The sequence below is a fragment of the Poecile atricapillus genome, chromosome 3 (assembly GCF_030490865.1).
Source record: "Poecile atricapillus isolate bPoeAtr1 chromosome 3, bPoeAtr1.hap1, whole genome shotgun sequence".
NCBI classification, from domain to species: Eukaryota; Metazoa; Chordata; class Aves; order Passeriformes; family Paridae; genus Poecile; species Poecile atricapillus.
Window position 1 is genome coordinate 94289843 of NC_081251.1, and position 12089 is coordinate 94301931.

The window sequence follows — 12089 nt, forward strand, 5'->3', positions numbered from 1 at the left end:
TATCTTGACTGTTCTCCTTTCAGACAATACTACACTCTTGCATGTAATCCTATGATGGCACAAAGCAAGTTCTCCTTATCATCCTCCCAATCAGGTTTCTATCCTGTCTTCTTCTTGTGCATATAATTATCTTCTGGAGTCACGTTCATAGAAGCCATAAGGACATATACCACTCAGCAGCAGCGTTCAGACTGGAAGAGCTGCTAAGGCTGGGCTATAATTACACAGTAGAAATCCTTCAGCAGCAGTCAGAAGCCCTGGACAATAACAGCAAACAAGTAACACCTTGTAGGCCAGCTTACCCATTAGTTTTTTATTATTTTTGTGGTCACGAGTCATGTGGGAGTACCTAGCAAGTAACATGTCACATGTAAGGGTTGAACTGGAGACCAAATGGAGCAGACAATATTTCTTCTTTGCCTGTAATCTGAGCTACCCTCAAGAGATAAGGTGGGCTATCACTGTCCTGGCAGTCATGCAGGTGGCTGGGCACACAGTGGTGTCCCACCATGACCAGGAGCTAGGGAGTTGCCAAAGCAAATGAAACACAAGACAGAAGGTACATGAATAAATCTGGTCTACCAGCACTGCAGGCAAACACAATCCATCCTGGGAACAAGCAACAGAGAATGTGATCCCATCCCTCCCAAGGGTGGGATTGTCATATTCCACTTTTTAGCAGACCATTCAACAGTCCAAAGCTTGGGAAGTTCTTCAGGACACCTTGCACTTGTTCATGCACCTCCTGGGAGCACCATGAAAGCCACAGTAATCCTGGAAGTGTGACAATATTGGAGGCTGAACTAAATCACACCACTATGTGCCCACATTTCATTTGATGTGGCTGAAGTGGGGAAAGGCAGCCTGATGGAATCAGTGTGCACTTCTGGTGTGGACAGCCATCACAGGCTGGCAGAGGGAAAGGAGCTTTCTGGGGAAGGAGACAGAGTATGGCTGGTACAGAGGGCATATATGGAAGGGCTGGCCCTAGCTAGGGTGAGACAAGCAAGTTTACTTGAGATCTTGGAGGATGATTAAAAAATGAAACACAAAGGTAGGTCTGAAGAGTTGCACGAGCAGTCACAGTGAAGTAGCACAAACAGGTACTGCCGGTCTGCATCTCCCTCCTTCTCACCCACACCTCTCATCCTGCCCCAGCTGCTGGCTCCATGGGGCCTGAGTCTCCACAGCTCCCTTCTAGGAAAGGACAGCTCCTACCCTTTCCCTCTGTCTCCTGCCAGGCTGGTCGGGCTCTGCCTTTCTTATGTGCATCCTCCTATGGGCCTCAGGAGTCCTGTGGACTGTCCTTGGCTGGCACTGCAAAGGCACAAGGGGCACCCACACCCCTTGTGGCCCGTTCCTGCAGGAAAGATGTACAAAAGTGGTGAATTTCCCTGCTCTTTCCATCACATATTACAAGCCTTTTATGAAAGAAAATAATTAAAAAACAAATTAATAAAATAAAATTAACTGAGACATGACTGCAGCCTGGCCGCTCTGAGTGAGAGGCAGTGTCTGGACCTGGTCAACTGTTGCTACACCTATGCCACAGCTTTTTATGAAGTAGTCAGAGAAAAGGCAAGGTCCATACTGCATGTTATTAATGTTTCTGGTGAAAGAACAACACTCTTTCCCTGATTTTCTAGCTTTTTCTTATGGGAAATTACTGGGAAGTGTTTACCTAGCTACTGGAGCTGAGAGTGAAATAAGCACATTGCAACAAATAAACTGCCCATTTTTTTTCCTTCAAAATAAATATAAACACAGTGGAATCAAAATCTGCTCTTTTCTTTGGTAGATGCAATTCCTGACTTGTCCCAGCTAAACTAAACACATTTCCCTCCAACTTTGTCCTTCAATTTTCAGTGATACTCCCAGCTAGCTTGGAATCCCAGAGCAACATGGAGACAATGCAAGGATCTATCTGGGACAAACACTCCTGTGCAGAGTGACAACAAGCACAAGGCAGGGGATTACTGCAGGCTAGGGAGTGTATCCACCTCAAAAATGCTGTTGGCTGCAGATGTATGAGGATACATGTCACCATTGTAGACAGACATGTACATAGTGATGTCTGATTCAGATCACTACTAATTACCCTGGCAGGGTACTTGAGGTGCCTTAGAAAGCCAACACCCGCTGATGAGGCATGATCCTTCCTGGAGTGGTGTTCTGCCACTGACTGCAGCTTGGATGTTTCAGCTTGTGCTTGTCTTTCCTCCTGAGAAGGGACTTGCAACTTCTTCTGATGCTGAGCTCCCACAAGGAATGTGTTCACTGCTCTATGATGAGCTTCTGAATGACAGCCCTGAAAGCAAGTAAATTTATGACAATTCAATACTCAGCTATACATAACTGCTCTTGCAGTGTGGGTTTTCACCCACTATTGCTTAGCAGTAAGTTCACTCAGGAAGTGAAGGAAAAGTATGATGCAATCCATGTCCTAGGTGAGGAAGAGGGAAGATGCCTCTCTGCCCCTCTGTCCATGTAGAGAGGCTTCAAACAAGACTAAAAACAAAAAAAAAAGGAAAAGGCAAGAAAAAATTATGGATATGAAATGCAAGAGAGAAATATAACTAAATATGAGAGGGGTAAAAAAACCATCCAGGAAGAGATGTGCACTTGAAGGCCCCCTTCTGCATGGCCAGGCCTTCCATTCCCAACTGTGCCACCTCCAGCCCTGCCATGGCCTCTAACCTGTCATAGGGGACCCAAGAGACATGAGGGGCACTGAGCCAAAGCTCACTCATTTGTTCCCAGGGTACAGTTCATCCTGCCCAGCCCCCTCTGTATTCCAGCCACACTGAATGAAGAGGCAAATGCCAGCTCTCCTGGACACTCCCATGGTGACACCAAACCCATGTAGCACAAACACTGGTTCCTGCAGGACAGGTAGTCTTCAAAAGAGCCAGTGCCCTGGGGAATAAGTATTTATGCATACTTGTAATTTGATTTTAAAGGTTGGAGCATGCTAGGCAAAGAGCTGGGGAAAGTGGTGTGAAAAGACCACACTGGTTTTCTAATTGGCATCTTCTTGGCATTGTAGCAACACACATTAGCAATAGCAAAAAATCCAAGACAAGACGTTCAACAAAAAAATTAGGTCAGTGGAACAAAACACATTATTACTGAAACCACCTTGCCTCTCAACATTAACTGTGCCATGAAAGACACTGACTCAAACCTGATAGGAGATGAAATATTAGAGGTTGCAGCACACATTTCTCAAGAGCTCCTCCATTGATCCTGCTGCCCAGTTAACGATCAGCCTCTTTGACAACTTCCAGTTTCAGCAAGGGGTCCTTTCCCCACTGCGCTGGTGTGAGGCCCCCACATGGCAGTGTGTGCCATCCAGTGTTCACAGCAGTGCTGACTCCTCTGGCTTCTTCTGTAAGGTACCTACACACTCATAGCAGAGGTCTATCCCACACAGAGGCTGTGCTTTTCCATCACATTGCTCACTCACTTGTTTTATATGTTGGGGTTTTCTTTTCCCAAAAAAGGAAAATGGAATTATTTTTTCAGGTTTTCTTTCTGTTTTGTTTTGGCTTGGTTTTAAATCATCTTAATATTACTTGCAGAAAAAGGACTTGCACTTTGGACTCATGCAAGTGACCATGGGTGAAATTATACTCTCATTCAAATATTGTACTAAGGTCAAACAGCTCAAGGAAGTAAATTAAAATATTTTTATTACTGTTATGGTAAAGACTCTTAAAAAAAAAAAAACCAATATTTTGCAACCTTGCATTTCCTGACACATGAAGATGAATCTAAGTTCCAGCACTGGAAGTGAAGACCTTTGTTTATTTGCTCATATGGAAAAAGAAAATGGGAAAGCACTTCAAAAGTGCACTACTTCTTGTTTTGATGCCCTCTTGGAAAATGGTGGGACCAGGCTCCATAAAAAACAATTGAGCAGATGCCTGCAGGTGGACTTCAGAGCCATGACAAAGTTAGGAAACCCACCAATTTAGGTCAGAAAGAAAAGAAAAGCCTTTGGCTGCAGCTGAAAAAGTGCTTTTGATGTTTGATGAAACTGACCTTAAAGTTCCCAAAAAAATCTGAGGTGGACTCTAGCTGTTTCTTTAGAGAAAATAACACCACAGGGATACTGAAAACTGGAAAATGAATGTTAGGAACAGGCTGGTTCATTAATGATAAATCTTCATGACACTCTTTGCAGAGAAATCAGGAAGTTTCTCTTCTCAGGTGTACCAAGGTCTCCAGGAGGAAATGACTGCAAACACAGTTGCTGAATCTTTTACCGATAATCATAATCTGGTTTTCCACTCAAGTAAACTCCCTCGCTATTTTGCAGTTCAACTCAGGTGAGTTTTCAACACCTACAGCATCATCATCATAAAAAGGAGTGTCCAAAGTCCTGCAAGGACTGGGAGGGGCAAGCAGCAGCATCAGCTCTACCTCCTGCCCAGGAGCATCAACAGCACCTGGCAGGTGATAAACAGTATTCAGTCTGGGTAGGAGCAATATCTAAGCAGAAAAAATCAATAGGTCCTGAAGCAAAATAAATCTGCTGAGTTCTGAAATAGATTTCTACCTGAAAGAGAAAGGCTAGCATGGAGGAGAAGCTGGGAAAATCAAAAGGGCTGCCAATATGGGCTGCCCTTGCAGAGTGCAGAGGGAAACATCATCCCAGCCCATGCCATCCCATCATTGCTTCCATTTGGGGGAACCCAGGAACACTTATCCCTGGAGCAGATCCAAAGGAGGAGAGTGACTGGACCAGGCACCACAAGGATTGAGGGATCCCCAGTGAGGAAGTGTGGGGAGCTCACCCTGTTCCCTGCACCCTCACACACAGCCCTCTGGGTCAGATCAGTACAAGTATTTAGCTGCCTACAAATGCAAATCAGGCGCAATGTGGTGTTTCCCAAAGCATTTGCATCTCAGACACCCACATATTCCTAAAACTCTCCCCTTCCGCCTATGCACTCTGCATTAGTTTCTTCATTTCTAAAATGGATATGGTAATTACCCGCCTCTCTGGCAGCAGCAGGAGGAGAGGAGATACCTGCTCTGCTGCGTTACCCCAACAGAGGCAGCACCACATCCCCTTCCCATTCCCCCTCTGCAACACGTGCCAAGCGATGCCAGCTACCCCACCAGCACCTGCAATTACATCTGGAGACTTTGGGAGAGGAGAGAAATGCCAGTTCTGCATCTAGCTTTGTTTAAGATGGTTTTATGGGATGATGCTTCCTGACCACTGCCTCAATATCTTCAGGCTTCTGCCTCAGGAAGACTTCAGACTCCCCAGACTGGCAGCACATCTGATCGTTGTGTTTCACACACACAGCTGCTGGCAGGCACGTGAAGGGCACTTGCCAGAAATACCATGGGGTCATGAGCGTGCACTGCAGGGAAATGAAGTCTGTGTGGGTGCCTTTTAAGGAAACCACAAGTCTTTGGGTGCCTCAGCAGTCACACAGCTCAGGAGAATCTGTCCATTGTGAATTTTTTGCGGTGTATCTTTCCTGGACTGTCAGTCTTTTGTACTTCCCCTTCATAGCTAAGCCATGTCTTCATCTCTTCTTGGCAGTGCTCATTTCTCACAGTAAGAGAATATAATCAAAACCTAAGAATAACAAACAGAAGTGTATTCTTGCCAATCAGCATAAAGCAACCTCACATTAAATTGACCTTCTGGATAGCGCTTTATGTTCTACTTACTCAAACATAAAATCGTGTTTTCTTTTAAATAGGAAAGTGTACAAAGGGGTTTCACTTCAGGGACAGAGAATACCAAGGAGACTTCACCAATTCAGTTTGCAGGCTGAACTCAGCAATTAAAATATCACAACCCAAGTAGGAATCTATATGCTCAAACAAACACTTCAGCTGATCATCCACCTACTTCAGGCAGGCAATCCATCAGGTCTGACCACTCTGACACTTTTGAAAACTTGTGCAAATAAAAGCAGTAGGCAGTACACCTTGAGGCAGGTGTACTGGCCATGGGCAGAGCAACATACCTGACCTAAAAGCTCCCAGGCCAAAGAGGGAGCCGTCAAGACTGAGCTCACAGAGTAGCACATATGGTGGGGTCATAGTGTTGAATTCCAGGTGCTCAGGTGCTTCTAAACCTGTCAGACACAAAAGGTACCACCAAAGCAGCAATGTAGCAAGTAAGAGGATGCAGTTCCTTTTGGCTGCAGTAGATGCATCTCATTCTGTACAGGCTCTTAGGGAGGTGCTGAGTGTAGTACACCAAATTAGCAGGAATGCTGCAGCATGCTTATTTATGCATCCTGTGCGCTGCTGGACTCACAGAAACTCCACAGAGCATGGTGGAAACAGACTCTCCTCAGCTGCAGACTGGTTTGCTCAGCCATTCCAGCTCTTATTTTCCATCGATGTCAGGCTCATTCTGAAATAGGGAGCACCATATGGTGATGGTGGTCCTGAGATTTTGGCCACAAGTATAACAAAGAATAGCCCTGGATTTTTAACTCAGCCCATGGTGCTGCCTCCTGGGTGTCTGCTACCAGTGTGTTTTTTTCTCATCTGAGCACTCAAAAAATTGTTTGGCTATCTAACCATGCCAAGATACACAAAACCATAGGAAGATGCTAACAGTGGAAGCTGAGCTGTAGTGATTAATAAAGACACCAAATCCTTCAGACATTCATTAGGAAATACAGCAGAGACCTGAGTCACTGGCTCCTCACAGCATTCGCTGCAGCAGTGGCACTCAGCAGCACCTTGCAACACCTCTGCTGGCTCAGCCACCTTGCCTGCCTGGGAGTTTCACTACAGCCCGTGACAGTTATGCTCCAAATGGTGCTGGAGGATTGAAAGATTGCCCAAACCACTGTTTCTTGACTAGCAGACTGGCTTGTGGAGTATGTGCTTCAAATCTCATGCCATGTGGAGGAATGTCAGGGTACCCAGACCCGGGAGTCACAAGAAGAAAGCCACAAGAGCCTGTGAATTAAAAGGTCATTAAAAGGTCTCAGGGCTTAGCTGTTAGGCAGGATCTTCTATTTGCAAAGTGTCTGAAGCATCCCATGTTCATAAGCTCTTAAATCGCTGTAGTTTTGTCACTAGGGACTGCCATCCTGGGTCTGATAGGTCTTTCCTTCTGTAGTCTGCCCCCAGAAGGACTCAGCAGTGTGTGCTGTTGGAAAGAGAGTGAGAAGCAAGGTATGCACTGCCCAGTCCCTCTCTTGGCGGGTCCTCCTTTTCAGAAATTCCTCCTTTTCCTACAAGGTGTGCAAGGCCAGACAGGCATTTGTGCTCACAGATAGCTTATCTCTCCAGTTCATCCTCAGTCCTGGGCTCCCAGCTTCGTACACTGCCTGCTGGTCAGCAGCAAAGCTGCAGGCTCCCTGGGGCAAAACAAGGGGAGGGGGGGGGGAGGGGGGTGGGGAAAAAAGAACATCAGCCCTCAGGACTCAGGAGGATTCAGGTCAAAAGGTCTCCCAGCAGGCAGCCTGCCCACTGCCTGGCAACTCCCTGCAACTGCAAATACCCCTGCAGCAGAACCTGCTTTTCCTTAGCCAGCCACAGGAGCAGAGTTGGGCCAGAGAAGCAAGCAACAAAGTTCCTGCTGATTTCAATGAGAAGCAGCAGGCCAAGCTTCAACGCATTCCCACCAGACACCAATGCAGATTTTTTTGCAGAGCTGGTTCCTGTTGTAGTAGAAAACACAAAGCATTTATCTGGCTGCTTCTGGCATCCAGAGGGCTGCCCTTAGAGAGATAGGATAAGTAAAGACTTTGGTAGTTATTTGTGCTGCTCACTCCTCTCACAATGACAGCCAAGCATGGTGGAGGTTGGCTAGGACAGAGGCAGAGCCCTGAGATGGGTCTGGCTCAGCAAATGCTGCCATGGGCTTGCCATGGGCCAGGGCTCAAACTCCTTCAACACCCGCCCCTCCACAGTGTTAGCTCCTGTTTTGCTGACAGTTGCAGCTGTGGAGAGCCTTTTGCTGATTCACAGGCTTTGCAAGGGTTATTATTAGCTTATTGAGATGGAATGGCTGTTGATTTGAAAAGATTTGGTAGAAAACCGGAGCAGGGTGACCTGAGACTGGGTGGATTTCATTTTCTTGATGAGAAATGTCAAGCCCATCATGCTTTGCCTGTATGCACATACAAGCTGATGAGGATTAATGCACAAGTAGTGAACTATTGTCACTATTAAAACAGCAGCACCCTCCCCCTGAAGAAAAAAGGAGGAAAGAGAGAAATCCTTTTACATGGATCCTCATCCCCCTAAAAAACAGTGAGCTAGGACCTGGGGGTGACACTTCTGGAGGATAAGAGAGTGGGGCTGATGGTCACTGACATGAGGTGTCCACCTGCTCCAGCTGGCTGTGTTTTATTATGCAATATTGTCTCCTAGCAAAAATGCCCAGTGTCTTTGCCCTCCATCTTCCACAGTCATCTTAATCCTTCAGAGCAAGAGCTCTTGTAGCAGTAGGTGGGAAATGGAGTCAGACGTTTCCTGAACTGTCCTATAAAGTTTCTCTGCTAAAGGGTTCAAGCAGCACTGATGCACAGCAGGAGTAGCTACACAATCCCTCCACCACCTCAGCGAAACAGTATAGGAAACCAGAGAGAATAATATGTCCTGTAACAATTTATTTGCACAAATCATCCAACTCCAGAACCAAATCAGATTGCTTCCTTGGTGCCTAATTAAGCTGGTTTGCTCTCCCTGGGACACATGGGAATAGGATTGGTTGCTGTCACAGCCTTGACAGACTTTTCAGGGCTCCAAACATGTTCCCACCTGGCTCCCTGCGTGGCTATCAGAAGGGAAGGATTGCTTTTAGTCACATGTCCTTGAGGAACACTCCTTGACCGGCCACTGCACCAAGAGGTCAGAGCTGAAGTCCCTGCTGGTGTGGCACCCCAGGGTGAGCATTTGGGCTGATGCTGCTCAGCCTGGGCCGTGCTTGACACACCAGTCCAGCTCTGCAGCCTCCTGCCGAGGGAAACAAGGGCGCTGCAGTGCTCCAGGCAGGCTCATGCTTAGCTGCATGCATCTGCCTGATGGATTCAGCCTGCGGAGCTACTCACACAGCTCTCCTGGATTTCTGCTCGTCTCAGTGAAAGAAGAGAGATCAGCAACAAAGCTGACAGCTGAAGCCAGATCTGCTCGGATCTGTTGCCACCAGCGAGCCTGGTTCAGGAATCTCTTTCTGAATTTCCATTTGAACCCACAAAATTAGTTTGAGTATAAGCAATAACACACCTAATTTGTTTCACCCTGGAATACATCATCATTTAAAAGCCTGGAATATTTATCGTTGGCAAAGAGATATTGATTGCTTAGCCACAGGCAGAGTAAAAATCATTGAGGGGAAAAAAAAGAACAAGCAGAAAAACAAACCAGAAAATTTGCTCCGGTGGCTTCCTGCCACACTAGTGTGCGATGCACTGCCTCAGTTTTCACTGCCTTCCAGCATCCCTCAGCTCTCACAAGCTTCCAAGGCACAAAAAAATGACTTTTCCCTTTGAATTTATTGGAGAATGGTTTCCAGCAGCTCCCGGGCACTTTATCACCTTCCTGCAGGGAAACATAAAACAGGGCCCTTGTCTCTGCCTGTGCCGTAGGAACAAATAAATAAGGGCAGCTCCCTGCAGCTCCGCCACCGGCTCATCCACGCGCAGGAGCTGGCTGCATTGTACCAGCGAGCTCAAGCTGCGGAGTTCAGAGCTACCTCGGCTCTCAACTCCCCACCGCCCCTGGATGTTTGGAGCCGGTTATTTCCTTCTTAGGGTTTGCCCAACAGGAAGGCTGTTCCCCACCCCTAAAACCTGGTTAAAAGCTAATGGTCCATTGTGGCTCTTGTAAAAGATTGATTTCCCTGCTAATGGGGGCTGCCTGCTTTCTTGCGGTGGCGGCGATTCCAGCGCTGCTTGGGCGCTGCAGTTGGGTGCGTGCGGCCGGAGCGGTTTCCTTTCGGCAAATTGCATTTTAACAGCGTGAGAGCAATCGCTCTCCTCACTGGGGTGCTGCAGTGGCCCTGTGGCAAGCCTCGCTGTCGCTCCATTTGCCACAAACCTCTCCCGCTGGCTTCCTCTGTGGCCTGTGCTCAAGCACAGCGGCACCGGCGCCTGCTGGGGCCGCGGCTTCAGACAGGGACTGACCGACACGAGAAAGTGGGGCTGATCCTGCGGGCAGTGGCCTGGCCATTCACTGGCATGGGGGCTGGGATAAAACCTCCTGGGCGAGCGAGCAGCGGTGGAGGGCTCAGGGAATTGCCGTGAGGGCTGGCAAGCCGCCGCACTGCTGCTGGCCAGGGCCCGCTCCGGCCCCAGCGCTGCCTCAGGCCCCGGGGAGAGGCAGGGCGGTGCCGGGCCGCTTCGGGAGATAAGTGTGGGGCTGTCCCCCTGCACCGGCGGCCAGGCCTCTGTAATCTGTCCCCTGACACCTGTCCATGGCCATCCCAGCACAGCTGGGACAGCAAGGACTGCAGCCGTGCAAGGTGACTGTGGCCATGCACAAAGACTGAGGCCAGGCATGAGGACTGCGGTGGTGCAACCCCTCCAGAGGCAGCCGCTCCCTCACGGCCAGGCGTGGCAGAGTGAGAGACTGAAATGTCAGCAAGGTTGTGCTGGTATCAAAGGGACAGCAACATCCCAGCACAGCCGCGCTCCCCGACACGCAGCCGGCCTCTGCTCTCCCCGCCACCCTCTGTGCTGGAGTGAGAAGCACGTAAATTTGCAGCTCCGTGGGATTTTGCCACCCACCTCTGGAGGTCTGGTAGGCGTGCCTCAAGGTTTTGATTATTCTTTTTTCCCGGTTTTATAAGGGAAAAAAATAAGGTGCCACCCAAATTTAAAAAAAAAAAAATGTGGACTGACCTGTCAGTTCATTCACAGGGAACAATTTGTTGTGTTCTCATCAAGCCGTACTACTATTTTTTTTTTTTAAAAAAGTACTGTCTTTTCTCAGCCTAATCTTATTGATTATTCCTGCCCAAAAGCTTTAGATAATTATTTGGTTCAACATTATCACTTAGAGAGTAATTCATGTGCTAATATGCATAATCCAACAGCAAAGTTTAATTGCAAGATCTTAGCACTACAGTCGAACTGCATTGTTGGGTTTAATTTCTCTTATTCTTTTACAGGCTCTAATTAGCCCCATGCAAATAACAGACTTTATAGATGTTAGCAGCTCTGTAAGCCTTTAGCAAAAGCTACTGGGGTCCAAATGTTTTGTTCTCAAAACACTGAGAGAATTTGAACGTGTAATTTCATTTACGAAAGTATTTCGAAATGGAAAGTGGTTTGCAGTCACGTTTTTTAAAATAACTGTTTCAGGAAGTTAAAGTGTTTTACAAAACAAAAAGTCATCATCGCTTAAGTCTGTCTCTGCAGTGAAACCACCACCAGCTACTGAAATGTTTGTGCTTGTATTTTCAAAATTTGGGGGGAGGGTGTGGATTTCTCTTCTTGCCTTAGCATCACTTAAAGGAATAGAAATTGAAAGTACAGAAAGTAAACCACCTACTTACGAAAGACCTGAGCAAGGGCTTTGGGTGCCCCAGTGCCCCCGGTCATGTCTGGGCTTTCCAGTCATGCCACAGGAGATGTCATCTCTGCTGTAGACATAAAACTTTTTCCCCAAACAGAATAGATGCATTTTCAAGACAATCCTGTTGAAAGCAAACAAACCTGCTTTAAGTATCCTAAATTCTATGCAATATCACTTGTCTAAAGTACACAGGGGCTTGGAAGCACTTGGGAGTGCTACTGACGCCTCTGGGCTTTCTGAAACCATCTAAGCAGCATGAGAACATGGTGGTTTGTCCTTATGTTCTGTGAGACAATGAGATCCATGATACTTTTTGTGACACTTCTGTAGACTTGTAGACTGACATCAGTCCTGGAGGTGGCTGTGGCTTGGATGTGGTGCTTCCTTGCCCCGAGAGAGGACAATGAGCGAGGACAAGTGAGCAATCTGAGACAAGATGGATTTACTCTCTGCTGAACTCCACAGCTCTTGCTCACATCCAACATGCTACGAACTCCTCATGAGCACCAAGACAACTTCTTTCTTTCAGCCCCTCTGCTTCTGCCTGCGTGAGAAGCTGTGTACCAGGGAAG

At 47.4% G+C, this 12089-nt stretch overlaps 1 long non-coding RNA gene across 1 annotated transcript; it reads right to left on the reverse strand.

Moving 5' to 3' along the window:
• Positions 1–310: 310 nt before the first annotated feature.
• Positions 311–11598, reverse strand: LOC131577525 (uncharacterized). Its single transcript, XR_009277231.1, has 3 exons — positions 11498–11598; positions 9364–9540; positions 311–2308 (listed from the first exon to the last, which is right to left on the reverse strand). It is a non-coding gene; the product is annotated as an uncharacterized LOC131577525 (long non-coding RNA).
• Between the last annotated feature and the right edge of the window lie 491 nt (positions 11599–12089).